Source organism: Gymnodraco acuticeps, unplaced genomic scaffold (genome assembly GCF_902827175.1).
Source record: "Gymnodraco acuticeps unplaced genomic scaffold, fGymAcu1.1, whole genome shotgun sequence".
NCBI lineage: Eukaryota > Metazoa > Chordata > Actinopteri > Perciformes > Bathydraconidae > Gymnodraco > Gymnodraco acuticeps.
In genome coordinates this window covers 1243095-1270996 of record NW_022990459.1, presented here as the reverse complement: position 1 = coordinate 1270996, position 27902 = coordinate 1243095, and the positions used below count along the sequence as shown (strand labels likewise).

Sequence of the window (27902 nt, the reverse complement as noted above, 5' to 3'; positions counted from 1 at the left end):
CCATTGTCCATTGTGATACTGCACTTTATGTACTTACGTTTCAAAGGCTTGTAAGCTACAGTTTGCACTGTTTCAATAAATGAAACTAATTTTCTCACCACATCTTTTGATTCATTTTGTCCAGCATTTGCAAGCTGTAGACTCTCTGTCAGAGCCATATATTGTATAATTGATGCTTTCAGTTTTCAGTTGAATTAATTCAATCCAAGTCAATGGAACACTCACAAGATGTCACCAAAATCACACTGTCCCTTTAAAATCTTTCAGAAAATGATATAAGTTTATCGAATTATATTGAATCGTATCGTTGGCTGAATATCGTGATATATATCGTATCGTTGGCTGAATATCGTGTATCGTATCGTATCGTGAGATTAGTGTATTGCTACAGCCCTAGTGAGCAGTGACGTGCAACGTGGATGTTAAAGGACATTGTGTATTTGTTGTCCTCAGAATAAATGCCAGATGACATAGGAGATGTCCATTCTTCCACATACTCTATTGATAACGAGTCACCTGCAGTTGTGACCATACTTGCCAACCCTCCCGATTTTCGCGGGAGACTCCTAATTTCATAGCCTTCTCCCGGTTTCCTCCCGGGGTCATATTTCTCCCGCATTTCTGACAAAATCAGATTTACACACGACTGTTGCCACCCGGACTTTATTACAGCTACACCAGGGGTGGCCAACCAGTCAGAGGTTAAGAGCCACATGTTTTCTATGTTACTGCAAAGAGCCACATCAAACACATAGTCACCGATACCGCTTGTTTCCGTTTTTTTGTTTTCTGGAGACAAGATTTCAACCACGTCACTGATGCATCTTTGTGGCATTGGGATATATATTTTTTAAATCCTCTGGAGCAGAGAGAGGAGCTGTGGATTATTGTTATTGATTAATGCATCAGTGTTTCTTAGGGTCAAAAACACTAAACTCACAACTTAAAATGAAAGCGTTTAGTTTATTTAATAAAAGAGCACATGTTCAATGTGAAAAGTGACAGTAGTTATAGATTATTTGCAATTTGGTGCTATATATATATTTAAAAAAAAAATTATATATATTTTTTAAACACCTTGAATTTCAGGGGGGGGGCGCGGGGCTCCGTTAGCGGGGCGCAGCGCCCCTCCAAAACAATGGTAGGGGAAACACTGGATATTGTTTAATCAACGATAGGTTTCCCCCCCCTCAAAGGTGATTGGTTCATTGCATCACAGGTATTATTTTGATTGGCACTTGGGCCACATCAAAATTAGACGCGCTGTCATCCTCTCATACTGACACCTGACACCACACATACACACCGGGAGCCGGGACGAAAGTAACACGCGACGAAAGTAACACGCGACGAAAGTAACACGGGACGAAAGTAACGGAGCGATTTTATCCGAGCCCAAACAACTTTGACCGGCCAAATTATGTTAATACTTAACAGACCTACTAAATATCAGGTTTAACTGTCAGGAGTAGCTAGTGTTGTCACGATACCAACATTTTGGTTTCGATACCAAGTCAAGAATTGCGATTCTGATTCTTTTTTGATACTTTTCTTAAAAAAAGGGAAACAGTCTTAAATGTAATTATTGTGGTTTATTTCACACCAGAACCATAACACAAACTTTTAAACAATGAGAACAATAAACAAAATAAATGACAAGATTTCCTATTAAATACAATTAATTAATGTCTTACAGACAGGCCTCGTGGTGTCCGTAGGCTTGCCCTCACTGTCAGAGATATAGCTCAAATACTTCCAAATTTCGCTTCTGGCGTCTTTTTTGTCAACAAGCCGAGGCGCAGCGGCAGTTGCACTCCCACTTGCAGCCATGCTTCTCGTTTTCTCACATGCTCTGGCAGCTAGCGCGTGCACGAGAGAGGGGAGGCACTTGAGCGTGCTTGAGAGGGGAGGGACTGCAGGCACGGCTGCAGTGCAGGGAGTGGAAGCAGAGCGCTGAACACACACGGCTCTTATTAAAACGGCGCTTTCTCACCGGAGTACTTTCCCCGTCATTCTTAAAGTACCGTCCGATACTAATTAAACGGAGGAATCGTAACGTTTTTAACGGCAGGGTATCGCGGTACCTTTCAAGTATCGGTACACCGTGCAACACTAGTCAGGAGTCAGTGTCTCTCCCCCAAACTCACACATATACAATTCGATATGAACTGAAGAGCCGCATGAAACTAGGCAAAGAGCCGCATGCGGCTCGAGAGCCGCGGGTTGGCCACCCCTGAGCTACACCATTGTTTGGTTTCCATGGTAGCGCGTCTCTTTAGTATCGTGTGCGTGTAATAGATTGTTTTTTAATTGACAGTATTTTAACTGTTACCTTTGACCTTTGTTAATGTAGTTTAATTGTAGGATGTTTGGAAAGGATGAGAAGGTGTTCTGTCTGCGCTTGTTTGTGTTTGTTTTGGAGACGTGTGATCTGTTAAACTGTGATCGACTAGATGGCCTTGATTTGGGAGACGGAGATCGATTGCTCTTGTCTCCGCCCATATATCTGGGGGGTTTCGTGGTACTTTCCTCACTCGAGTAAAGGAGTAAAGTACCGGAGAATGAAACCTAACTTTGACTCTTGTCAAAATTCTTCCCTTTTATCAGGTATGTAGATAGTACAAAACCATAACAAATTGGGCCAAACTATAACATAACATGTGTAAGGAGTGTTTTAAAGTAGTTGTGTGAAATATTGAGTGTTATTATTACGTTTGATCAGCTTGGGCTGATGTGTGTGATAGCCGAGAATGTGTAACGTCTACATGGTTACATGAACAAACACTGCGTAGAGCGCATTTGCCACCATCTTGTGTATTGTGTATGCACAAAGTTATATGTAATATGTTGTCTTTATATTTTAGTTAAATAATTCTGTGAGGGTTCTGCTATGTTGTCAATTATATTATCTTATCAATGATATTGTGGTAATTAAGGAGTCTCATGATTGAAATACAGTGTTAATAGCCAAGTTGTATGTGCTATTCTTTCACACACACATACGGGTTTTGGGCCGAGGGCGACACCGTACTTCCGGTATCCGCCATTTCACACGAGATGCAAGCAGAATATCATAGTCTATTGCCTTAATCAATATAGTCAACTCTAAAATACCACATATATGCAATGGCATGATAATATTATTGTGACAAGTGGAGTATTCACCTGGTGTTTCCAGAAGATAGATGCTGCCAAAATCGACGGAAGGCCACTTTCGAGATTCGTTTTTCCATACATCTGCAGGCAGTCTGTAAGGGCAATCGGACAACCCACACAGCTCTAGTTTACGCTGGTAACGACCTAGAGCACACCCCTCAAGTCCAGAGATGTAATCCGAAGACATGCAGCGATTTCTTCGGTTGTTAATTCAGAAAAAAAACCTAGTGCGCTCTGCCTGGCTACGTTAGCTAGCTGTTTATATTAGCACCTCCAGGATATTAGCACTTCCAGGAAAATGGCGTATTTATTAGGGATGCACGATATTGGTTTTTTGAAACCGATACCGATAACTTCCTGCTTCTCAAGACCGATACCGATACCGATAACCGATAATAATATAGTATATATATATATTAAATGTACCTGTAGTTTTTGCACACCTGGTGGTAAAAAAAAGACTAGTAGTGAGCAAATGACATGAGCATTACTACTATGAACAAAACAAAGCCAAGAACAGTTTTGACTCTCATCAAGCGCCATCATTTCTATGATGAAGTTAGAGATCGTTTTAGCCCTGGGGTCGTCTCTGGCAAACTTCTTGCCTTTTTTAAAAGCCTCGTCGATAGGTAAAAGCCCCGGTGCCTTTGCAGCTGGCTTTGGATTCGCCGCTAGTTTAGCAGCGCAGGCGTCTTCGTACGCTTTTAACACACCATCGTAGCGATGGCGATGTTTCAGGTGACTAATCAGGTTGGAAGTATTATAGCTCGTTGCCTTTTTCCCTCCTCGTGGAACTTCTGCATTGCATTTGTTAATACAAATAGCAAGCGAACTATCTAACTCTGAAACTTTGAAATAGTCCCATACTACCGGCGACATGTTTGTTTACTGTCCTGGCTTCACGGCCGCACACCATTTACGTCACAGCCAGGCATGAGTTAGGGAGCGCTGGATTTGTGAAAAACTCCCCTCTTCCTAAACCACTAATACCACAGTACTGGCAAAACGGGAGGAGCCGAGTGAAAAACAAGCGCCCCTCATCCCAATCCACCCACACCGCAGTATTTTTTTCTTTTTTTTTACCCAAAAAATATATTGTATATTATCGGGGCTATAAATACTGTTATCGGGTTTATCGGGATGACGTCATAATTCCTAATATCGGACCGATAATTATCGGGCCGATAAATATCGTGCACCACTAGTATTTATATATATATATATGGCGCGCGTTGCATTGTGGGTAGTGTTATGGAAATAATTATCATAAGACGCCAATTAGTAACATACAGGACAAACCTCGATGTCTGTTTACCTTCTTTAAGGACACAGGCGGCTTAGCCAATAATGTTATTGTTCCCATTCTGTGACCGGTCAATACTGGGATACAGATGGTCTGTGTTGTGGGTACACTGGGACACTTCCTTCTCTGTATTTGTGGACTCCAAGGTGAAATCTTCGAGGTCATAAGTGTCCGAGGCAAGTAGCTTTGTGTTCCCACACTGTTTAGGCTATCTCCTCAAATATGTTGTTTACTCTCTGCGAAACCAGTTAGATGGGCTGGCAAGAGAGAGGCTCTCCAGAATTGACGTGGCAACTCTACCGTGGAGTCAGAACCTCTGACTCTTGGATTTGTGATGTGAATACTCTGGTACCAACTCCAAATAAATCACAGTGGTTTGACATCAAAGCTCCGACTCTTCCCGTGTCTCCTTCCTGAGTCGGTAACTCCACTGCATGCTACACAGAAGTTTCCTCTACAAATAGCTCGTGACGTCACTGTGTGTGAAAGAATTGAAAGGTGTTGCATTTGCCGCCATCTTGTGTATTGTGTATGGACACAGTTATATGTAATATGTTGTCAATTATATAATCTTATCAATGATATTGTGGTAATTAAGAAGTTTCATGATTGAAATACAGTGTTAATAGCCAAGTTGTATGTGCTATTGAAAGGTGTTGCATTTGTTGACTGACTCGAGTAAAGTACCGAAGAATGAAACCTAACTTTGACTCTTGTCAAAAATTCTTCCCTTTTATCAGGGGCGTAACATGCGCAACTAGAGAGTCACAGAAAAACAGAACAAGAATCGACAACTCGACCCTCTGCCCACTCCTTTCCTGGTCCAGCCCACACATATATGCTCCATCAAGTGGATGGTGCTACAGGCCGCAAGGCATTGCACTCAGAACTACAATAAGCATGTTAATGTTAATCTAACACCTCCGGCGTACCACTAGCACCCCCCCCCGCGGTGGTTTTGAAATGCTCCTGATTTCTGAGGCCCCAAGGTTGGCAAGTATGATTGTGACCCGTTAAAACATTGATGCTCTCTTGTTTTTTGATGGATTTTTATTTGCCCATAATTAAAGTGCAGAAGAGTGCAGTTTTGGGTTTTATTTTATAAAAGCTTGACGCTCATCAACTGTCAACAGGAGGGCAGGGGGAGCCTCGCTGCGGGGAAGCAGTGTGCGGACCTGTCAGCGCAACTTACATGATGCCGAATTTAACAAACAAATTTAAATAATTTGTTTAAACGGCATAATGATAAGGACGATCGTCCGTTCTGTGATTCTCCAGAACACACAGATGGCCAGTCCGCCCCTGTGTAGCATATTATTTCTATGAGAGATCAGCAGATCGCCACAGGGCTTTCAACTAAAGACACAGCCACGCAAAAACTGCGGCATTTGTACAGCTCCTTATGGGTACTGCAATTTGTGAAGTGCTTTCCTCTGTGGGGAAACGATCAGCACTGCACCACGGAGGAAAGCGGCAGAAAGTCGCCTGGAGTTAAAGAGAGCGGGGCTTCATTGCGTGCATGGCTTCCTTCTGCAGGTAACGGGGAGACGCGCTCTGGCGGCGGTCTCGTTCAGGATCCGAAAATATTTTTTTAATATTTTTGCACACTTATTCCTATTGTGCCACTGGTTACGGTGGCACGCGTGCCAGGGGTTGCCGACCCCTGATCTAGTCGTTCCTTATTCACTACTCCGTAACAAAGCACATTTTGTGTACCTTATTGTAAAGTGTTACCTAGAAAGCATATAACAAGTGTTTATGCGCAAAATAAGTTGATATCCAAAGACAATGCAGTGGTTAATGTGCAAAACAACATTGTAGAAAATGATCTCACCCAGTGATGCCATGCCGGCTTGCTAACGGGCGATGTTCAATATTTCATTCCCAAGAAGAAAACAAACACAGTTAATAGAAAACTGTGTGCAGCCATGTTTATTTGGAGGAACTGAAACACTGAGCAAGTTAATTTAGGGAGATTTCATGCTTAATTATATAAATGTTACATTTCAGAAGTGATGCATGTTTACTTCATTTATTTTGTTTGTACAGAGAAAGCAACTCCTCTCTTTCTGCTACTGAATATATGAAGTTTGAAATTTGAAGGACAGATTGATTTATGATTGACTGCTGTGTCTTTTGTTCTCATTTAAAGATACGTTTGATTACTTCCCCCATTATATTGAGCATATTTATATTTTTTACAGTATTCAAGCAATGTATTTATCCTACTGTAGTGCAAATCATTGATCAAATCCAAAAGGACATCATGAATTCATATTTTCCTGAATTATTAAAAATATGATAATCCTGTAATACTTCCTCACATCATTATGCATTGTTTGTTATCCGCTATTGATTATGATGATAATAAGACTGCCCCCTCAAATGTTAATTAGTTATGCTTTCTTCGTGCAGAAAGAATCATTTCTAAAAATTCTGATGAGCACTACTCTGTTAACACAAAATTTAAAGTGATGCTATTGCATGATTACTTGTTGAAAAACAGAGGTCAATTTCTCAACTAGGCGTAAAAAAATAGTCTAAGTTTTAGTGAACAATTACTTTAATCAGCCCTACTGTATGTGATACACGGATAAGGAGACTGTGATTATAAGGAAAACAAGTCTAGCATTAGAGCATGAAAACTAGCCCAGAGGCATGCATCTCCAGCAGAATGACTCGGTGTCTGGTGACGATGTCACTGATCTGGGCACGTCCCTCCTCACAGGCACCCACTACCAAATGGCCACACAAGGTCAAATCATAAGAGAGATGCTATTTATAACCTCCATTTTGTATTTTCTATCCAGAGCAAAAACAAAGACTTCCTGCATTATTTTTCTGACCTGCTGCTTCAGTTACACTTGTGCTCCTTTCACTCTTTATCCATTTTCTACAGCAATAAACTGTTTAACAATGAGAGGCTTCAGCCAAATGCAAAGAAATACTGGCAGATGCCCTTTTTATCCTTTCCTTTGGCTATAAGGTAAAGATTTTTCAGCCAAGGTGAAAGGTGGGCGTCTGTCGAACATCAGGCTCGGGACTATGGGCCTGTACTACTCATTAATAGCTCTTTAACAAGCCTGATACAAGCAGACAACACCTCGGGCGATAGTTGACACGTGATTAATTTGGAGGTCAACATTTGCCCCTACTCTCTGAGTCTTTGTGTAAATAACATTAAGAGATGATGTGTTGAGCTCTTACAGCCAAAAAGAGGAATTCACAATCTGTTGAGTTTTATCACGCAACTTTAAAAAAAGTCCTGGGCAATTATGACAACCGGTCAGGGCTCCCGGAACCCAAGGACATAAGAAATGCTCATTGCCTGTTTCAAAAGGCTATTGCCAGCCAACAGTCCATGCTGCATCCATCAGTTCGTGCTCAGCCTGTCTGATTCAGTTAGTGCTTATGAAATGGAGCATCTGCAGAAGCTCCCAGAGAGTATGTAAACATAAGCTCTGCCTTGGGAAATGAGCTGAGGGGTCATTTAGATTTGGGTGGGGGAAGCATAGAGTGCTGCCTTGCTCTCACTCTCTCTGTCACCTGGTAACAGCTTGACACATGGGAGCTTCCTAGCTAATGTATTCTGAGCGTGAGGCTAAACAGCAACACCTGAGCAACCCCAAACCCACCCCCCTGCCTCTCTATTCTCTCCCATTGCATTGGCTGATCCAGCCTCCTGAGATATTAGGTAATCCTAGAGCAGGCGAGAGGTGATAGGCCGCCCGTCTTTTATGATACCTTATTTGTCAGCAAAGCCACGCTACAATCACCACGGATATGCTTGACATGGTTCCAGAGAGCAAGGAGTCACACATTATATGTGTGCTGTGCAGTAGCTATTCGACAATCTATCAGAAAACCTGTGGGAGGTGATAAGCCTCCTTTACAGGAAGAAGGGTGCCCACTAGAGATGTTAAGATTCACCGATTCGCATCGGTGCACCGGCATAAACGTTCAAGATGCGAGTGCACCGGTTGAAAGAGTGCACATCGGCTACAGTTTGGGTTGAACCGGGTTGAACTCGCGATGCATCGATTGCGTAGCGTCTTTGCATCGGTAAAAAAACGATTCATTCATATAACATCCCCTCATCTTGTCAACGCTCAGCAGAGACGATCTTTGATATTTGCTTCGCCACTACGGAGGCCGAGAGTCTCAGTTATCAACACACACGGAAGTTGAGGAGAAAGAGAAACACAGCGCACCGAAAAATACCTACAAATCAAACGTTTGGCAACACTTCGGATTGTTCAAGAAAGACGGTGTAATAGTCCTTTATGCTATATAGTTGACCGCAGGTCATGGAGAGTAATAAGGTATCCGTAGACCTTTGTATGAGGTATCTTTATTACTTAACAGGTCTAAAGCCATGATACATAGATCCGTCCTAGATGCGGGCTTGCATACACACAGTATCATTCCGCAGCCGCACCCCATCAGTAACGTCCTGATGGTATATGTACGCGGCACTATATACTACAGACGGTCAACTTGAAAAATTGCTCGCAAATTGTTAACGATGCCGAGCCGCTTTAAAGTACACAAGTAGTACGAGGAACTTAGCGACGCACATAAAGAGGCGACATGGGGTCTGCGGCTGAAAAGAGAAACCTCAAAGTTAGACATACGAGTTAAATCACTCAGTGAGGTGTTCTGTCAGAGAGAGTGGTGTTTAGTTTACAGCAGTCTGTGACGGCCAATAATAGTTTAAATGTCTTCCTTACTGTAAGCAGTTATGAAATACCTGTTTGTGAAAGGTTATTTGTATTCTTCATTGTTCATATAGAATCCACTGCTTTCTGCTCACTGGTGAGTTAGCCTATGAATGACTGTTCAGCACATCAGGCTGGCAGCTGTATGGGCATTGTACTATGGTAGCTGTTATTTGCACATTGTTAATCATGAGCAATGCATCCTTACATTGTTTAACTGTGAGGTGTTATACAATTGTACTGTATTCTGGAGAGCTTTTAAAGGTAACAAAATAAACGGCATGATGGGATGTGCAGTACCAAATATGTAAAGCACTTTTTTGTTAATGTATGATTTGCTGCATATAAGGAATAAAACAAAAATCCTCTGTCGTACCATATTGAAGTATCATTATTTTTGCATCGTGTTGAATCGTATCACACCGAATCGCATAATGTTGAATCAAATCGTATCGCATCGCCTGGTGTTTCAAATGTATCGTTAATGTATCGTATCGTGGCAACGTATCGAGATGCGCATCGCATCGGCCTCAGTGATGGAGATGCACATCCCAAGTGCCCACCAATCACAACAGCAGCAGAGATATTGGGTATGCAACTCAAGTGGCTCTGGTATCTATCTGATCATTGTATAGATTCCTCAGCTTACAGGATTGTGTCAATGAGCAGGTACTCATTATCGTTGGTGAGTTTGTTTAAGAGACTAAGCAGAAGGTGCAGAGAGGAACAAACGCATGCTGGAGAAAAAGTCACAGACAGAGAGGGAGGTCCATTTTCAAATGGCATTACAGCTCATTTCCCAATCAATAGCTTGCCTCTTTCCTCCTTTCCCGAGATAAACCCATCACAATTGAAGGATGGAGGATAGTGGAGAAAAAAAGGACCGGGCATGAGAGACACAGCCGGCCCATTTTATCTGATGAAGAGAGGTGAACAAACGGAGGGATTAGCTTCTATGGGATGAAAGCAGCTGCTCGTCTGTCTCCATTCCCCACCCCTCCTCTCCTTGTCTCTCCATCCGCCCACACATCCACACCGTGGTCTCCCCTCGCAACCAGAGACATGCTCTATATGTTGCCGCCAATCTGATATCACCAGCTGCGCTCCAACCTGTACCTACACCAGTGTACAAGCAAACAAGCTAAAAGACAATTGTAGCACATGGCTGTGAAAGGTGCGGGGGAAAAAGGGCGCCAAAAACTGTGTGTAATGAAGAGGGGCTGGGAGTTGTAGCAAAGTGTACTTCCCCTGTGCCACCTTCGAAGCACCCACCCTTCCCGATTATGTCATCAATACATCAACACACTTCCAACCCGGCCACAAAAACACACCCACAACAAACAACAAGGGACACCCCATTTATTTGTAACTTCCGGGGTTGCCCAAAAAAGGAAAGCTGGGTTCCTACCTGGCAACAAGAGCACACCTTCAGCTCCAAATCTGCTCGCCCTGACCAGGAGGCACGCTCATCTGGAGTAGGAGAAAGGAGTCTAGAAGAGAGAGAGTATGTTTGTGTGTGACTGTGAGGCTTGGAGAGAAACAGAGGGAGAGAGAGGGAGAAAGTGAGAGGTGGAGCTTGGTTTGGAGGAGAGAGGGAGGGCTGGATGATGGCTCTGTCTGCCGTCTATACAGCCAGTCTTGTGGGAGCAGTTTGGATGGCGCTAGATCGCCCCTCTGTTCAAACCAAAGCGGCGGATGCCCATCGTGAAAGTCTGAGAGACAGAAAACCCGGGGGCAGAGAACGGGAGGAGGAGGTGTGAGAAAGACAGGAGAGATTCAGGGGTGTTTAAGCCGGCAACGTCACACGGCAGTTCCTAGGAATCCCTCCAGTAAGAGGGACACTGCATCACTGAGTTCTTGGCTGTTGGGCAACAGTGTGTAACCTAAGATGACCCTTTATGCACATATTAACATGCTCCGTTTGTGTTACACTGCCCCTCTGGGAACCTGTCACCTTCAAGGACACACAAAAAGATCCCCGCCCCTCAGATCTTAGTATCCATGGGAGCATTTCTCTGTGTGTGAGTTCATAGTAGTGACGTGCCCTTGCACATGAACAAACACACACACCACCCTACAAGAACATGAAGGGAAGATGATTTCCCCCGAGAACAGCCCCACAACACACCTGCAAGGACAGTGTTTCATTAGAGTGATTGAATATGTTGTCAAACTGACCTCAACACCAATGGAAAGGTTTTAGTGAGTATAGACAAAATCAGATTCAATATGCTATTCAACACTACTGATTTTGAATGATTCAGCTATACATACGAGTTGATTTATAATGTTCATTCTAATTTTGATGATTGTATTAATGTACGCTTAAGGATTATTCTTTTGGCCTTTTTTTTAATATGGAGGTGAGATGTTAACGCAGCAATGAGCCACGGGTCGGATTTGAACCAGGTCGGGTATATTTCTCCATCATATATAGATACTATGGTCATTAAACCCTTAAAAGTCACATATATGCTCCCATTCGGGAAATTAACCACTTAAGAATTTAGAAGAAAAGTTATCAGGTGACTTGATTCATGAATATGGAGGTTACCAGTAATGCCATTTCTAGCTACCTCAGGCCGCATTCAATGTTTTCCATTGGCTGCAGAAGAGATCAGAATATAAGTAGCACCCAGCTGCACTCAAAGGTCAGACAGAAACCTGCAGCAGAATGAATAGAGCTCTCTCTCCTGTGTTTTCTCATGAAAACATGACATGTGAGGTGAGGAGTTATTCAGGAGGAGCTTTATGAGGTGTTGCCATGCAGGTAAAACCGATGTTGACTTTATATTTGAAAAAACACCTGTGGGTGTGAAAGAGTTGATCACTGAATGTGAAGTCAAAGGTGGGACCCTAGCGACACTACGCAAATAATAAGCGTATAAATAATGGATGGATGGAATGGTAATTAATTATTATTAGGGCCGGGACTTTAACGCGTTAATTAAGATTAATTAATTACATAAAAATTAACGCGTTAAAAAAATTAACGCATTTTAATCGCACTTATTTTTGCACCGCGGAACGTTTATCACTGGATGAGTTTCAGGCGTACCGATTATACTGGAGCACCAACTAACGTTCATGACTTCAGACAACAACAAACCACAGTGAACAAGTGGGAAATGTTGTTTTAAAAAACGGACGGATGGAAGCGTTGATAAGAGCACGGTTGTGTGCAAATTATGCAAAAAGGAATTCGCATATCACCGCAGCACATCAAGCCTCAAGTATCACCTCAATGCAAAACATATAGCAGCTAGCGTGGAAGCTAGCGTGGACGTTAGCCTCTTGTATCGCGTTCACACCAAAAAGAGCCGGTACTAAAATTAGTTCATGAGAACCTTTTTACCCCCACGAAAGTCCCTGCTAGAGAGCAGAGAGCTGCTAGAGAGCAGGGACTTTCGTACGGCTCTCTTGTGAGAAAAGAGCTATATTTCTGATTGGCTGGGCGGATTGCAAACCACGCCCCGTAAAACTCCCAAAAAGTTTTGTGAAGCCGCCATTTTATTATCCTCGCATTAGCATTATTAGCATTAACCCAGCGCAGAAACGCAGAGAGACTAACTTATGGCAACACAAAATAAAACATGGGAGCGGTGGAGATGAGGAGGTGTCGGCGTTCTGGCGATTTACTCGGAAGGCTGCTGGGACTCCCAGCAGCTTCTGCCAGTCCCCAACTCCGGGGACTTCCGGCCGGGGACTCCGGGCGGCAGTATACGCCGTGAAGTGGTTTGCGGCCTGCCAGTAAACCCAAAGCAGAAGAAGAAGAAGTGGCTTCATTTGCCTAATCCACCCCCAGGTTCAAAGAGTGCTCATGAACTAAGTTCTCATGAACCTTTGTGGGAAAAGTACTGCGGTGTGAATGCGCCTAAGTAATGGTATACTAAAATCCATGTGAAAAAAATTGCTTCTCACTGTTCTTAGGTCAAATATGTATATGTGATTAAAAATGCGATTAATTTCGATTAATTAATTACAAAGCCTCTAATTAATTAGATTAATTTTTTTAATCGAGTCCCGGCCCTAATTATTATACATTATAGATCTAAATCAAAAGAGTGGTGTCAGCATGGGTTTGGTTTAATTATTGAATGCAATTACAGCTAGATCCTTTATGCTCATTTACTCATATGGAAACTAATATGCACTAGGATTTAAAAATGTGTTTTGCTGTAAAGTAATACAATGCCAATACAGTATGAGGCAAAGAAATCAAATTCAAATGTACACAGGTATCAAAAACAAATTTTGGTGTGGACATCAAAAATGATATGACAAACATTATCGGTTCAAAGCAATGACAGAAGTAGAATTAAAGAAATTAGATGAATTCCAAACCATGGGCTGATTAACCTTTGGCATAATTGGTGGGATGATGGTACGAACTTTTTTTTTGCTTCTTTAAACATTTAAGTCTTGGTAAATGGAAATTGTAACCAAAAAAAATAGTTTTGTATATCAGTGTAAATCATTCTCAATGTAAGGCAATCTATTTATTTATCTTCTTTCATGTAATTGTTTTATCTCATCAGTCTGGTCCCCTCTAAAACCAAAAATAAGAGAGTCTGACTATTTCCAGTCACAGACTCGGCTTCTGTGGTGATCTCTGTTTTACCTGCACTTAAATGTCATTCTCCTCTGCACGTTTTCTATCAAGGGAATCCAATAATCAATAGTCCGTTTATAGTAACAAATCCTTTTTTCATTCACAACATCGTGACCATATCCTATACCTAACATACACATAAGGTACAAATAATGTTCCAAAAATATATGAAATTGTATATTTTTATAAGTTTTTGGGGTGAGAAGCCCTTTACACTGTACCAAATATGTGCAGTTAAAACTGCCATTTCCAAAATAAAGAATAATCTTTACTCGGTTTGATTGCTGTTGATTTATAATAACTTAACTTTGCCAAGATCCTTTTTGATTTAATTTTGAATATTATGATCTGTACCTATTTGAATGTATTCTAGTTTCTTAACAGCTGATTAAGGCAGAGTTTGAACGTTTTCAGAAAACTAAGTTCTTTAACTTCTCCTTCTCAATAGACTGCAGTATTGATGGGGCAATGTTTACCTTTGTGCAATGCCTGATAATAGGTCCGTGTATCAGTCTACAAAAAACAAAAAAATCCAGCCAAAGTTAAACCTCTTGTCCTTGAGAGTCTCCGGCCAAGGCTCTGGCCGTGGGTTGTGCAGTGCCAATTGGCCCTGATAGCAGTTTGTCTTGATATGAAAGAGCTCCTTGGTTTGGATGGGCTCCACTGCCACCCTGACATCGTCTACAACAGGAACACCAGCTGCAACCTCCCTGGTCCAATTCAGCATTTGTTTGGCCCTGTTGTGGCTCTGGCTCTGTACCATTCAGCCTCCCCCACCAGGCAGCTAGCACTACACAAGCCGGGCCCTGAGAACTTCCATCCTGGAGGACAGAGGTGACTCTGAGGCCTGGACATGACGGGGCAGCAAATATTGCTGACCCCTCGCTGTACAAGCGCTGTCCTTTGTCACAGAGTCTCTCATTTAATGGGCACAGAACAAAATCAAAGTGACAATATTAATCATGTGGTGGGGAAAATAATTAGAGGGCCAATAAAGGAGTCCCTTCCCCCACCCTCCAACATAGAGCAGATTAGCGCTCGGCTCAGTGAGTGATGAGAGGATGCTGGGGTGATTTTGAATGTGGCCATCAGTAGCCAATTAGTTTACAGACACCCGAGCTCAGCCAGCAAAGGTGATTATCAATTAGGGGTCGACCGATATTCCGCATTTGACCGATTATCGGTATTGGCCTTTTTTTTAAATCAAATTGCCGATAAAACTTTGGCTCTGATGCGGCCGTTTCTCTGGCTGCAGTCACCACTCTGTGTACACGAGCAATGTCCCGCCCACAGCGCTATCTGATAGGCTATTACTGAAGATTTTCCGGGCGGGAGCCAGCCAGAGAGGCAGGTGCGAAAGAACGCAGACACAGACTGAAGCAAGCAGCAGCGCTGAGCGGCAGAGCCATACATGTGTTAAACCGAAGTTCAATAAACTTCCCAATCACCTATGCTGAAGTTGCAAAAACACCACGATCTTATACGATACAATATTACTTTATTTGTCAGATCAAGTCTGAAATTTGACAGCTCCATGTCCAACATCAACAGACAAGCCATATTATGATCCAATTATATCAGTTTCCCAGTTACACAGGGACGCGGGAAGTCAGTGAGAGTTGGGGGTGCGTGCAGCGTCTCGCAGCGGAGTAACTATGGTGCGAGTGGAGCCTCGCAGTTTTTCAGGTTGATATGTGAAGCTCATTAGCTAGCCAACATGTATCTAGCAAATGACTAACGTTAGGTCTACTGTAAATTAATAGCCTCACTTTTAATAGTTTGCAAAACATTAGCTAGCACTAGTGTTTTGCAGTTGCTAGCAGCTTATTGGGATGTTATGCTAGATAGACAGGCATTGTTTTGATAAAATAAATTAAGCATTATTGTTAGTTAAGCATGTCAGCCTGCAGCCCCACTTCTTGTCTCTCTCTAACTCATTGCAGATGGCTGCACTAAAGAAAAGGGCACAGAGAGGAAACCAGTTGTAAGATGTTTAAAAGTTCATTAAACATAATATATGCTTAAATGCATTTCAAAGAAGTTGTGTTGAGTTGTGTTGGAGTTTGTGTTATTCTACATTTTGACACCAAGATTTTCTGATTTTACTGCAAATGTATATCGGTTCCAAATATCGGTTATCGGTCTACTTGATTACTAATAATCGGTATCGGTCTTGAAAAAGCCATATCGGTCGATCCCTACTATCAATACAATCCATCTAACTGTCATCACTTCCACATAAATAATAACTTAGTATTATGCACAACAGGTCGGAAATGTATTGACACGTGAAGAACAATGTTGAATGGAAGATTGTGGTGCTACATAGATGATAATAATACAAGTCTGTTTCTACAAACAGGTACACATCCTCTTTAAAAAAAATCACAAGATGATTATTTCATTATCACATACTATGGTAATGAGAATGATGCAAAAATGATGAATCCCTAAAAGTTCCTAAAGTTCTGCTTGATGACATTTAGAAGTCTTATTCAGCCTCTAGTCAACAACCGCCATTTTAAGGAAACATAAAAGCTTCAGCAGTGCAACTGTGGGGTATTTACTGACATATTTTATGTAGTAGAAAAAAACGTAAAAATCTCGAAAGCTTGTGTTTACCACCAATCAAGATTTCAGGAATCTAACCAAAATCGCATTAAGAAAAAAAAATAGACTGCCAGACAAGGGAACTTGGAAATGCTAAACCGCTAACTCTTAAGGACTCATTCTTGTACCACTCTATTCCTCAAAAGGCATTAGCCACATCCTGGCTGTGTGGATCAAAACCCCACTTGCACCCACTGGTGACATCAGCGCTCTGCCAGAACTTGATTCATGAAGGGAGGGGCGGGCCCTGCCCTGACTGTCTGCACACACAGGGCCCCGGGAAGCCTGGTGCTTCTTTCTCTTGTTTACAGATCAACAGCATCTCTGAGAGAAGCAGGGCGACAGCCTGTGACAGACTGATGGATGATGTGACACACATGCGCCACTTTGTCATCCCTGCAATCCCCCTCCCCATTCTCCCCTCGCCCACTCACACCACCTGAGGTTGAGATGAGTGTGTGTGTGTGTGTGTGTGTGTGTGTGTGTGTGTGTGTGTGTGTGTGTGTGTGTGTGTGTGTGTGTGTGTGTGTGTGTGTGTGTGTGTGTGTGTGTGTGTGTGTGTGTGTGTGTGTGTGTGTGTGTGTGGTTAAGCATGAAGATTGGGCTTAAAAGTTGCACCTTTCTTCCAAATCATGCGTGTGTATGTAGAGAAAATGCCTGCTGGGTAAGTGGTAGGCGGCTGTCAGCTCGCCTGATTGTTAACGGCCAGATGACAAGGCTAGACCCGGCGCAGATGATGGTGGTGGAGAGCAGACGTGATGGGTGACAAATAGAGGTGACCGGACACGAAGATGCCAGATGAATCTGCATAGAAATAAGCAAGCCCACCCTTGAAAAAATTACACATCTCAAGATGACATTGAAAAGACAGTTGACAGAGCTGGATGGAAATTACTGCCATGGTCAGTTTATGGACACCAGCTGTCTGAAAGATCACAGCCTGGTCATACTCTGGAGAAAATGCTATGCATAACAAATGGCCATCTACTCGTCAATGCTGCTGCATATTAAATCACATCAACATTCAGCACGATTACTCATAAAGGAAATGCTCTTTATCAAAAAATATGAGAAATAAACCTATACAAATATTTGTCCATCATGTCGCAGTCAATATCTAATTAGAATGTGGCTTTTGCAATTGAGAAACATGGGTAAACTGGACATAATCAATGGACGTTTTTATCAGGCAGTCTGGGTAATAGGCCTGTTGAGATTCAAATTAAGAGCTTAATCTCTCTTAAACATGTCTGCCAATTTCCCAGATCTGTAGCAAGTAAACAGCTCTAAGTAACGTTTTGTATGCTGTTGGGTGGACCAATCTTTCTCTATTGATTGTACCTACCCTGCCATCACTTAAACTCTCCATCCACATATTCACGGAAAAGATGCCAATTACAGGGCCATTTGGCTTAGAGTACATTTCGAATGACAAAGATTCACACACCTTCACTGATTCTCAATCACAGCAACAAGGGAAATCAATGATGTTCTTCCACCTTGATTATGTTGCACCTGATAAATTGTTATTATTTGCATTCAAACTTGCAGAAAACATGCCATTTGTCGAAAAATGGCAGCTGAAGGCTGAAAACTCACAGCCAGGTCTTTGTGTAAAGCCATTGCAAGTGATCACAATTATTCTTTTTTAGATGAAAAGGAAATCAATAGAGGTGCACTTTATCGTCTTTGCCACTGTTCACTTCCTCTCCTGTGAATGATTACTGTCAGAGGTCATCAGTTACTTATTTCTCCTAGAATCAGGCTCCGCTTTTGAAGGCAGCCAGATGTGTCTTGGCAATCGCCCCAGTGGAGTTTGTCATGTTCTCTCTGCTGTCCCAGTGGAAGTGGCCTCTGCTTTACAACAGGGCAATGAGGCTCCAGTGCCGTGGCTTCATTGACCTGCTATTTCCACCTAATTTATTTAGGGCTGTCGTTAATAACGCGTTAACGCAAACAAAAATTTACGCCACTAATTATTTTAACGCGATTAAACGCATGTGTATTTTTTGTCCTCGGCCGCCCTGGAGTTTCAGAGAGCATCAAGTTTAAAATACATTCTACAAGCTGATGCTGACAGCCCCGCTCCTGCCGCCCGCTTGTGGCAGACCCGGCAGACCACACTTCCACGCTCACCGGCAGGCACCGACTGGCCATCGGGAGGACCGGGAGGGTGTGTGTATGTGTGGAGCGAACGAGGCATACCTTACGTGTATTGCTGTTGTTAGCATCTGGTGCTAGCTAGCTGCGCTAACGGATATAAGGAGCTGTTTCAATGAAAACAGAGGAGCGACATTTCACCGAGCATTTGACTTTATGCAGGTAGCCAGACAGTGGGACATTGTACGAAAAGTCAGCACACTAAGCACGGATAGTGCGCGCAACATGATTGCAGCGAGGCAGCTCCCGTTCGAGCATATGCCTTGAGTTGCACATAGCTCCAACGATCCATCACAGTGTCTCCACACACACACACACACACACACACACACACACACACACACACACACACAACACACACACACACACACACACACACACACACACAACACACACACACACACACCACACACACACACACACACACACACACACACACACACACACACACACACACACACACACACACACACACACACACAACACACACACCCACACACCACACACACACACACACACACACACACACACACACACACACACACACACACACACACAGTATTGAGAGGTTCCAGGTTGAATTGAGGCGAATATTTGAATATTTGTAATGTTCAGAGGTTGTTGTGTTTAATATTCATGAGAATATTTGTCATTGTTCAAATGATAATAAACACACATATAAAGCATATTTGTCCACTCATATGTTGATAAGAGTATTAAAAACTTGAAAAATATCCCTCTAAGGTACATTTAGAACAGATAAAAAATGTGCGATTAATTTGTGATTAATCGCGATTAACTATGGACAATCATGCGATTAAATATTTTAATCGACTGACAGCCCTACATTTATTATTTTATTGGAAATATACTATAGACTAAGCCTCAAAGGAATTGACGGATTGTCACTCAATATTTCTTCCCTCTCTGACATCTTAATTGGTAGCAGATGAAAATATATAATCGACATTTTAAGTCATTAATGTTTATAAATTGACAAAGACAACAATTTTCGCACTTTAGAAATCTTAGAATCCTGAGGGGGAAAAAAGTCCTGTAATGTTTTCTCATCACTGAGCCTGCTAATGGTTTTCTTTTGTTATGGCAAAATTGAGTTGTGGAGATTAGTTTCAAGCTGAGACATGGTGAAGTAATTCTCTAAATACACTATAAGCGCATCACTGACTGTAATAATATTTAGACCGGCCTGTATCTTTAGTGTTGGCTGTATTTTTGGACATAAAGTCGCACATGCTCAGGTTTTAAAGATAAATGTACAGAGATTATGTGTGTAAATCAAATCCTCTACTTACAAAAATATGTTAGAACGAAATGAGGCAACTAGGGTTGAGAACCGAAACTCGGTTCCAGATGAGAACCGATAAGAAAATGCCAGGTACCGGGAGGTTTCCCGATGGCCTGGCCTGCTAAGTGGCCTGCTGGCCTGAGGATTCTTTTTTTATATATGTATTGTGAACGCAACGCTGCGCAAATGTGGGTCTGACTCTGCCTCACAGAGGGTGACTGGCTGTCTACATGATGTGGCCTGCCGACATGGCCACTTGCATACAGATCATACAAATGCCCTCGATTGGTCTCTGTGTGTCATTCAAGCTCGGGAGGGTGTGTATGTGTGGCGCGAGCGAGCGAGAGAGAAAGCGCGCGCACCGGTTACGTGTATTGTTGTTGTTAGCATCTGGTGCTAGCTAGCTGCGCTAACGCATATCATGAGCTGTCAACAAGGTGGAGGAGAGTCCTCTTCTGTCAGACTTAGAGGCTGATAACTACAGCTCAGGTGAGGTAAAGGAATCTCTGAGTGTTTAGATAGTTAACTTAGTCTAAGTTCTCTGTGGGTCTCAAACGGTTTGGTCACCATTTATGTAAACACATATTTCCATTTGAAGGGGGAGTGATTAGTAAAATATGCATGAATAATAAAATAAATGTTTTAACTAGGTGAAAAAAGGCAAGATAAACTTGTTAGCTAAAACTAGTCTTTGCTGCTGCCTCAAAGAGGAGCAGGGGGAGAGGAGGGAGACAGGAAAGGCTGATTCAGGAGCCCAGACACACTCACAACTATAAATGAACCAAAAACAAATAAATAAACAAGTTTCAATGTTTTTTCATATTGGATATGGTATGTTATTGGTTATGGCCATGTTATTCTGATTTTATGATTATTTAAATGTATACAGTTCTATTTCATATGGGTGTAGTCTCTTTATTTCCCCCTCAAAGTGCACCAGATTGATGCATTTAAGTCCAACATTTAAAAAAAAAAATTACCGGGGGAGCATGCCCCCGGACCCCCCTATAGGATTTGAGGTCCACCCCCACTTAAAATATGTTCACATAGGTTCCTAAATAGATTTGCACATTATTTTAAACAGTAACCCATGTCCATATGTTTATTCTGGGGTAGTAGATTTAAAGTTTAGGGCTATCACTACGGGCAGCAACGCTGTAAATATTGACAAATAAATCCAGAAAAATGGCACAAAAGAAAACTGGTAGTGGCCTGGCTGGGTGTATAATTCCCGGCCTGACTTATTTTCCCAGTCCGGCCCTGCCGGGTACCCATACAAAATGCACAATTTCGGTTCTGCTTAACGGTTCCTAAACGCGGTAGACCCTGTATTCCACCGGGTCCGTCTGTGCCGCGGTGACCCGGTGGAATACAGGGGCGGACTGGCCATCTGTGTGTTCTGGAGGGCCGTCAGCGGTAGTGTTAATTTCGTTGACTAAAACTATGACGAAATATGTTGGTCAACGACCTTTTTTTCCATGACGAAAACGAGACGATGACGAGACGGCACCGACGGCAGTAAACAATAACTGCAACGAAATCATCATGCAATATCGTTGACGAAAAGTGAAATGTAGTTTACTAAATAAAAACTATGCCAAAATCTCTCTTTACTTTCGTTGACGAAAAATGAGGAGACGAAATATTATCAAAGATAACGTTACATTTCTGATAGCCTTTTTTTCTCCCAGCAGTTCCATTTCCGGTGCTGCAGCAGGGCAGCAGCTGTGTGTCTGTGCTGCGCGTGGCGGTACATTTGAATTACACCGGGCAGCGGCACACTATGAACTGTCAGGAAGACTCGGGTCTAACTCATGGTCTAACTAACCTTATTTAACAGAAAAATAAAATGGCAACAACAGGGCTTGGGAGCAGTGGTCGCACTCGCGTTAACCGAATACCCCCCCGTCAGCGCGAGTGAGTGATACATTGTGCACTCGACGGGTAATAATGGATTATGACGGAAATGTTACGATCCTGTCCGTCAAAATGACTGACAACGAAAAAGTCTAAAGCCACCACTGCTTGGGAGAAAGAAACAATGTGATATTTGGGCCCATTTTCGCTACAATGAGGCAGAGAAAAAAAGCGAATGCATTGTTTCATCAGAAGGGAAGCAATGTGGCCATAACACAGCTGGTAAAAACACCACAAACCTGACCAGATACTCTCTGCAAAGCTTCTTAATCATTCAACCTGTGTTTTTCATCAAATAAGGACAAGATATAATCTTATTTATTTATATATATTAAAATGACAAATTATTGGTATTTTCTAGACTAGTTTGACTGAAATGTTCTATATAATCTGATGACTAAAAAAGACTCAACAGTTTTCATTGACAAAAAGTAGACTAAAATATGACTAAAATGCTCAGACTTTTAGTCGACTAAATCTTGACTAAAATAGTTACTGTTTTAGTTGACTAAAATAAGACTACAACTTGACTTAATAAAAACAGGATGAAGGTGACTAAATATGACTAAAACTAAAAAGGACATTTAAAGGTCCCATGTCATGGCCATTTCCACTGATCATAATTCCATTGTTGAGGTCTACTAGAATAGATTTATACTGTGCAATTTTCCAAACTCACATTGGTTTCACATACAGCATCTCTGTAAAGCAGTGGTTCCCAAACTTGTTGTGCCCAAGGCACACCAAAGGACAAGTAAAAATTTCAAGGCACACCTATTGTGCAAAATAGCCCTTATAACACGTGTTATCACTCATATCATGTAAAATATCTGTAAATGTGCATAATTATTTACTAATGCCAAATAAAATGTGACAAAGACAACTATATTACTCATGAAATATTTATTAACGAAATATTTCAGAAATTAATTTGAAACGTTATCAAATTAGGCTTCATCAAAGCAGCAACACACTCATTTAAACCAGACAGGTCACAACATTAAAAATGAGGCAAAAGAAACTCAGCAGAAATTCAGCACAGAGAACTGTCAATGCAAGGAAGCAGCATTGTCCATGGTCCTGAACTACACATTATAAATGTAATATTTCAGCAATCAGCATGCTATTGTAAATATGTTGCCGATTTAGTGAGATACATGTGCCTGTCGGGGCGCGCAGAATTTTGTAATCCTTGGTGGCACTGAGGAGAGGGCCACTCGCAAGTCCTGTTCAACAGAGAGCCGTGACCTCCTGTTGTTCTTCATGTAAATCAGAGTAGAGAACGCCAACTCCAGAGATGGGGTCCTTACTAAAAAAAAAGTAATATATTACACTACTTCGATACTATCTACATAAAGTAACTCGTTAATTTACTCGCCGAGCACGTACGAACTGCGCATGCGTGAGTGGCAATAACTTTCCTTACCAGCAGGCGGCGGTAGTGTGTATTTGTCATTCAAAACAGGCAACAACCGGAAGACAGAGAAGAAGAACAGACTGCGTGATATAAACAAACAACAAATAGCGTGTGCGTTAGCTTCACCTTAGCATGTGTTCTTTGCAGGTGTGTGTTGAGGTTTGACCACGTGGTGTTTCCAGCAGTGGATAACAGCTTCTGGCCTGGACACAGTTTGCACCTCGCCGTCACATTCCTGTCTATTCTTCCGACGAACTCAAAATAATGGGCATACCTCCACCCCTCGAAAGTTATCGCTGACTCAGCCATGTTTATGCAGCACTGCACGTGGAGATGTGGACGCGCAGATTACGTACATATAAACCTACAAAGTACTGATATAGTAAATTAAAAATTATTATTTTTGTGTAGTTGTATATTGCAATAATAACGTATGGTTGTCACAAAATCCCACGGCACACCCGGACTTGCCTCACGGCACACCAGTGTGCCGCGGCACACCGTTTGGGAACCACTGCTGTAAAGTATGTGTATTCAGCAGTATTCACTCTCCACTAAACGGCTCGTTGCAGCTCTTGCCCCCCCTCCCTGTGAGCCAAGTGTGCTCCGATTGGTCGGGACCAGTCGGGACGTTGTGAATCGCGCTGAGCTCTGTGGAGGTGTGATTTCCTTGTTTAGCGATACACAGCGAAACACAGCCAAACTCACCCTCCCTGAGCACACACAAAGTCACAGCCGAAGTAAAAACAATAAGTGTGGCTTGATATTGAGTAAGAAAAAGGTTGATAAACGCTGTGAGAATGGGTCTGCAGAGAGAATTTCGCCGCGATCCCAACTGTCTGTTATCAGCCTGCAGCCAGGGAGGAGAGATCAGCAGAGCTGACTGGTCCCGACCAATCGGATGTGTGTGAGGAAGTCCGTGGATTGGTCAATTTGGACCAATCAGCGGGGGCTTAACGTGACGGCTCCACGGATTGGTCCATTTCGTTCCGGGGACGACATGACGTCATGATGTACCAGGAAGAATCAAATGGACAGTGACGTATCTCCAACGAGGCGTTTTGGGGAGGTATTTTCTGTTTTAGAGTTTTACTCGCTACAGGGTGTACTTTGAGGGTTTTGACTCTGCACACCATTTACATGCATAAAAACCTTCATAACACACAAGAGGACGGGTAATAACCGGAAAAGCATGACATGTCACCTTTAACACAGGACTAAGACTAAAACTAAATAAAAAAATAGCTGACGAAATTAACACTAGTCAGCGGGCCGTCAACGGGCCGGCTCGGTTTGCTGACGGCCGGCACCGCCCTTAATTTTTTTAAACGGCATCATGTAAGTTGTGCTGACAGGCGACAGAGGTCCACAGTTGCCCCGCAGCGAGGCTCCCCCGCCCTCCCATAGACAGTTCACGAGCTCAGTCACTTCATAACACCAAAGATGGATCGCGGTAAACGCTCTAAAGTGAGGCTCCACTACACTAAAAAAGAAAAAGACAAGGCACAGTGCAATGCCTGTTAATAGCTTGCCACAGGCATAGCTCAGTTAAAATAAAGCACAGCTATTGTGCAATACATTTGTATTGAATGTATATTTTTTATTTGTAAAAATGTCAGTTAAAGCTTAAAAGAATAAAGATATTTTTGTTGTCTAAACGTTTGACCTCTTTCTTTTACAATTTTGGAATCGAAACCGGGAATCGATAAGAACCGGAATCGATAAGCAGAACCGGAATCGGAATCGATACATTTCAAACGATACCCATCCCTAGAGGCAGTGTTGTAGTCAAGTCACCAATTCACGAGTCCAAGTCACTCTCGAGTCCCCACTCTTCGAGACCAAGTCCGAGTCACCTAGGGAGAGTCGTAGTCGAGTCCGAGTCCAAGTCCGAGTCACCCAAGGAGTGTCCGAGTCGAGTCCGAGTCACCATTACCTGTGTTCGAGTCCGAGTCCAAGTCCGAGTCACCCAAGAAGAGTCCAAGTCAAGTCCGAGTCACAAGTCTTCATGTATTCATCTTAGTGGATATATGTGTTGAAATGTAGCTGTAGCTCCTCTACATTGCTTTTAATAATATCACAATGTCCAACAACCAATAAGTGAACGTTTAAATGATATCAATAAAGATTAAGCCCCAGAAAGCACATTGCTACTTAGCATGTACAATGACGACATTCTGCATGTTAAGTAGCCATGTGCTTTCATGTTATCTGCTGAATCTTTACTTATTGATTTTATCACATTACTCTGATGATAGTGTTCAATACAGCCTACCTATATATATATGAACTCCATCCTTAGAGTAATGTGTTATGGAGCCTCCGTGACCGAGATCATTTTCAGTCTCTAATTTTCACGTTCATTCTTTCACACACACATACGGGTTTTGGGCCGAGGGCGACACCGTACTTCTGGTATCCACCATTTCACACGAGGTGCAAGCAGAATATCATAGTCTATTGCCTTAATCAATATCTAGTCAACTCTAAAATACCACATATATGCATTGGCATGATAATATTATTGTGACAAGTGGAGTATTCACCTGGTGTTTCTAGAAGATAGACGTAGATGCTGCCAAAATCGACCGAAGGCCACTTTCGAGAGTCGTTTTTCCATACATCTGCAGGCAGTCTGTAAGGGCAATCGGACAACCCACACAGCTCTAGTTTACGCTGGTAACGACCTAGAGCACACCCCTCAAGTCCAGAGATGTAATCCAAAGACATGCAGCGATTTCTTCGGTCGTTAATTCAGAAAAAAAACCTAGTGCGCTCTGCCTGGCTACATTACCTAGCTGTTTATATTAGCACCTCCAGGATATTAGCACCTCCAGGAAAATGGCGTATTTCTATATAGATATATGGCGCGCGTTGCATTGTGGGTAGCTTGTGACGTCACTGTGTGTGGAAGAATTGTAGGCTAGGGCTAGGCTACTCATCATCTGCAGTATCACCAAGGACATGTATAGATTTTTAACAGTATCTATCTAGACAATAAAACTGCACTTGGTCCCTAGGATGTGATATCAACCCCTACCTCCATCTAACCCGACATCTTAAAACCTTTGTGGAGTCAATTTAGTGGCTAACGTTAACGTGAGTTAGCAAGCTAACAATAGCATTTCTACTTACTTTTCTGGGTGCCGCCGTGAAAGGTGTCGATTGAAATTCGAAGTTGTCCCAGTCTTCTCTTCTATCTTCTGTCCACATAATGTGCATTTTAAGCTGCTCTTTCCCAATATGGAAACGAAATCTTTAAAAGCATACAGCACGATGTGGGGTGTGTCTCTGGACATCTTTAGACTGGTATAGCAGCGGGGGCGCGCCCAGTACGTGAACTCGCCTCGCAGGTGCACACGCCAGGACACAGAGGACATCAGACTCCAGAGAAAACTTGCTCGAGTCCGAGTCCAAGTCCGAGTCATCCAAGGAGTGTCCGAGCCGAGTCCGAGTACGAGTCATCATTATCTGTGTTCGAGTCCGAGTCCAAGTCATCGTGCGTGAGAATTCACGAGTCCGAGTCCGAGTCGCGTCAATCAGTGCGCGAGTCCGAGTCAAGTCACGAGTCCCGAAAATCGGCACTCGAGTCCGACTCGAGTCCGAGTCCAGGACTCGAGTACTCCATCTCTGCCTAGAGGCAACGTGCTCATCCTTCACCGCAGATCCTTTTAGGGGTCATTCAAGTAGAAGGGGAGCCCCTTCCTCTCATCGGTGCATCCAGGCCTCCAACAAGCCTTATCGCCAGACTTGCCCCTATTAGGGAATCATTTGCTTAGGTGTTCAACCTTCGACCCAGTTCATAATTTTCTCTCTTTACTGTCTCTTTTCCCAAGACATAGTTCTACGGCCTTGGGTATTGTTGCTATCTCTCTTAAGGAGGAGCAGATTGGGTGCATAATCCTGCTTTATCCAACCATTTCTTAGTAACTTTTGAAGTACTGTTACGAGACTACAAAGCATTAGTCAAAAGCTCCTGCAGCAGAAACCTATCTGTTAGTGCTATAGCCAAATTTAAGGAAGAGATTCCACCAATACTTAACTCGATAGCATGTCTGCATGTAAGGGAGGAAACTTATACAAAATGTACACCACCCCAAATTGATCATGTTGTTGATAGTGCTACAGATGCGCTGCGAATAAAATTAGACTCTGTTGCTCCTTTGAAAAAGAAGAAAATAAAACAACATAGATTAGCTCCATGGCATAATGCCGAAACCCGCAAAATAAAGCAAAAGTCGAGACAACTTGAAAGGATATGGCGTTCCACTAAACTTGAAGAATCTCGTTTAATTTGGCATATTACTCTCAATGAATATAAGAAAGCACTGCGTAAAGCGAGAGCAGCCTACTACTCTTCATTAATAGATGAGAATAAGAATAATGCAAGATTTCTTTTCAGCACTGTAGCCAGGCTGACAGAGAGCCACAGCTCGATTGAGCCTTCTATTCCCATAGCACTCAGTAGTAATGATTTGATGTGCTTTTTTAACGATAAAATTGTTACTCTTAGAAACAAAATTAATGACCTCTTGCCTTTGACCAGTATAGTGTTATCAACAGCTCCCGGAAACGTAAGTTCTAATATTACACTAGATAGTAAACTAGAATGCTTTTCAGCCATAAACCTTGAACAATTAAATTCAATGATTCTCTCTTCTAAACCATCAACGTGCATGTTAGACCCAATTCCAACTAAGCTG

At 42.5% G+C, this 27902-nt stretch overlaps 1 protein-coding gene across 1 annotated transcript in view; it reads right to left on the bottom strand.

Annotated features, from left to right (window-relative positions):
- The window catches only part of syt1a (synaptotagmin Ia), a 193841-nt gene extending 183124 nt beyond the window's left edge, over window positions 1–10717 (bottom strand). Inside the window, exon 1 of the mRNA XM_034225858.1 lies at window positions 10586–10717. The gene's annotated coding sequence lies outside the window, so the exon portion shown is untranslated. The remainder of the gene's footprint in view (window positions 1–10585) is intronic.
- Between the last annotated feature and the right edge of the window lie 17185 nt (window positions 10718–27902).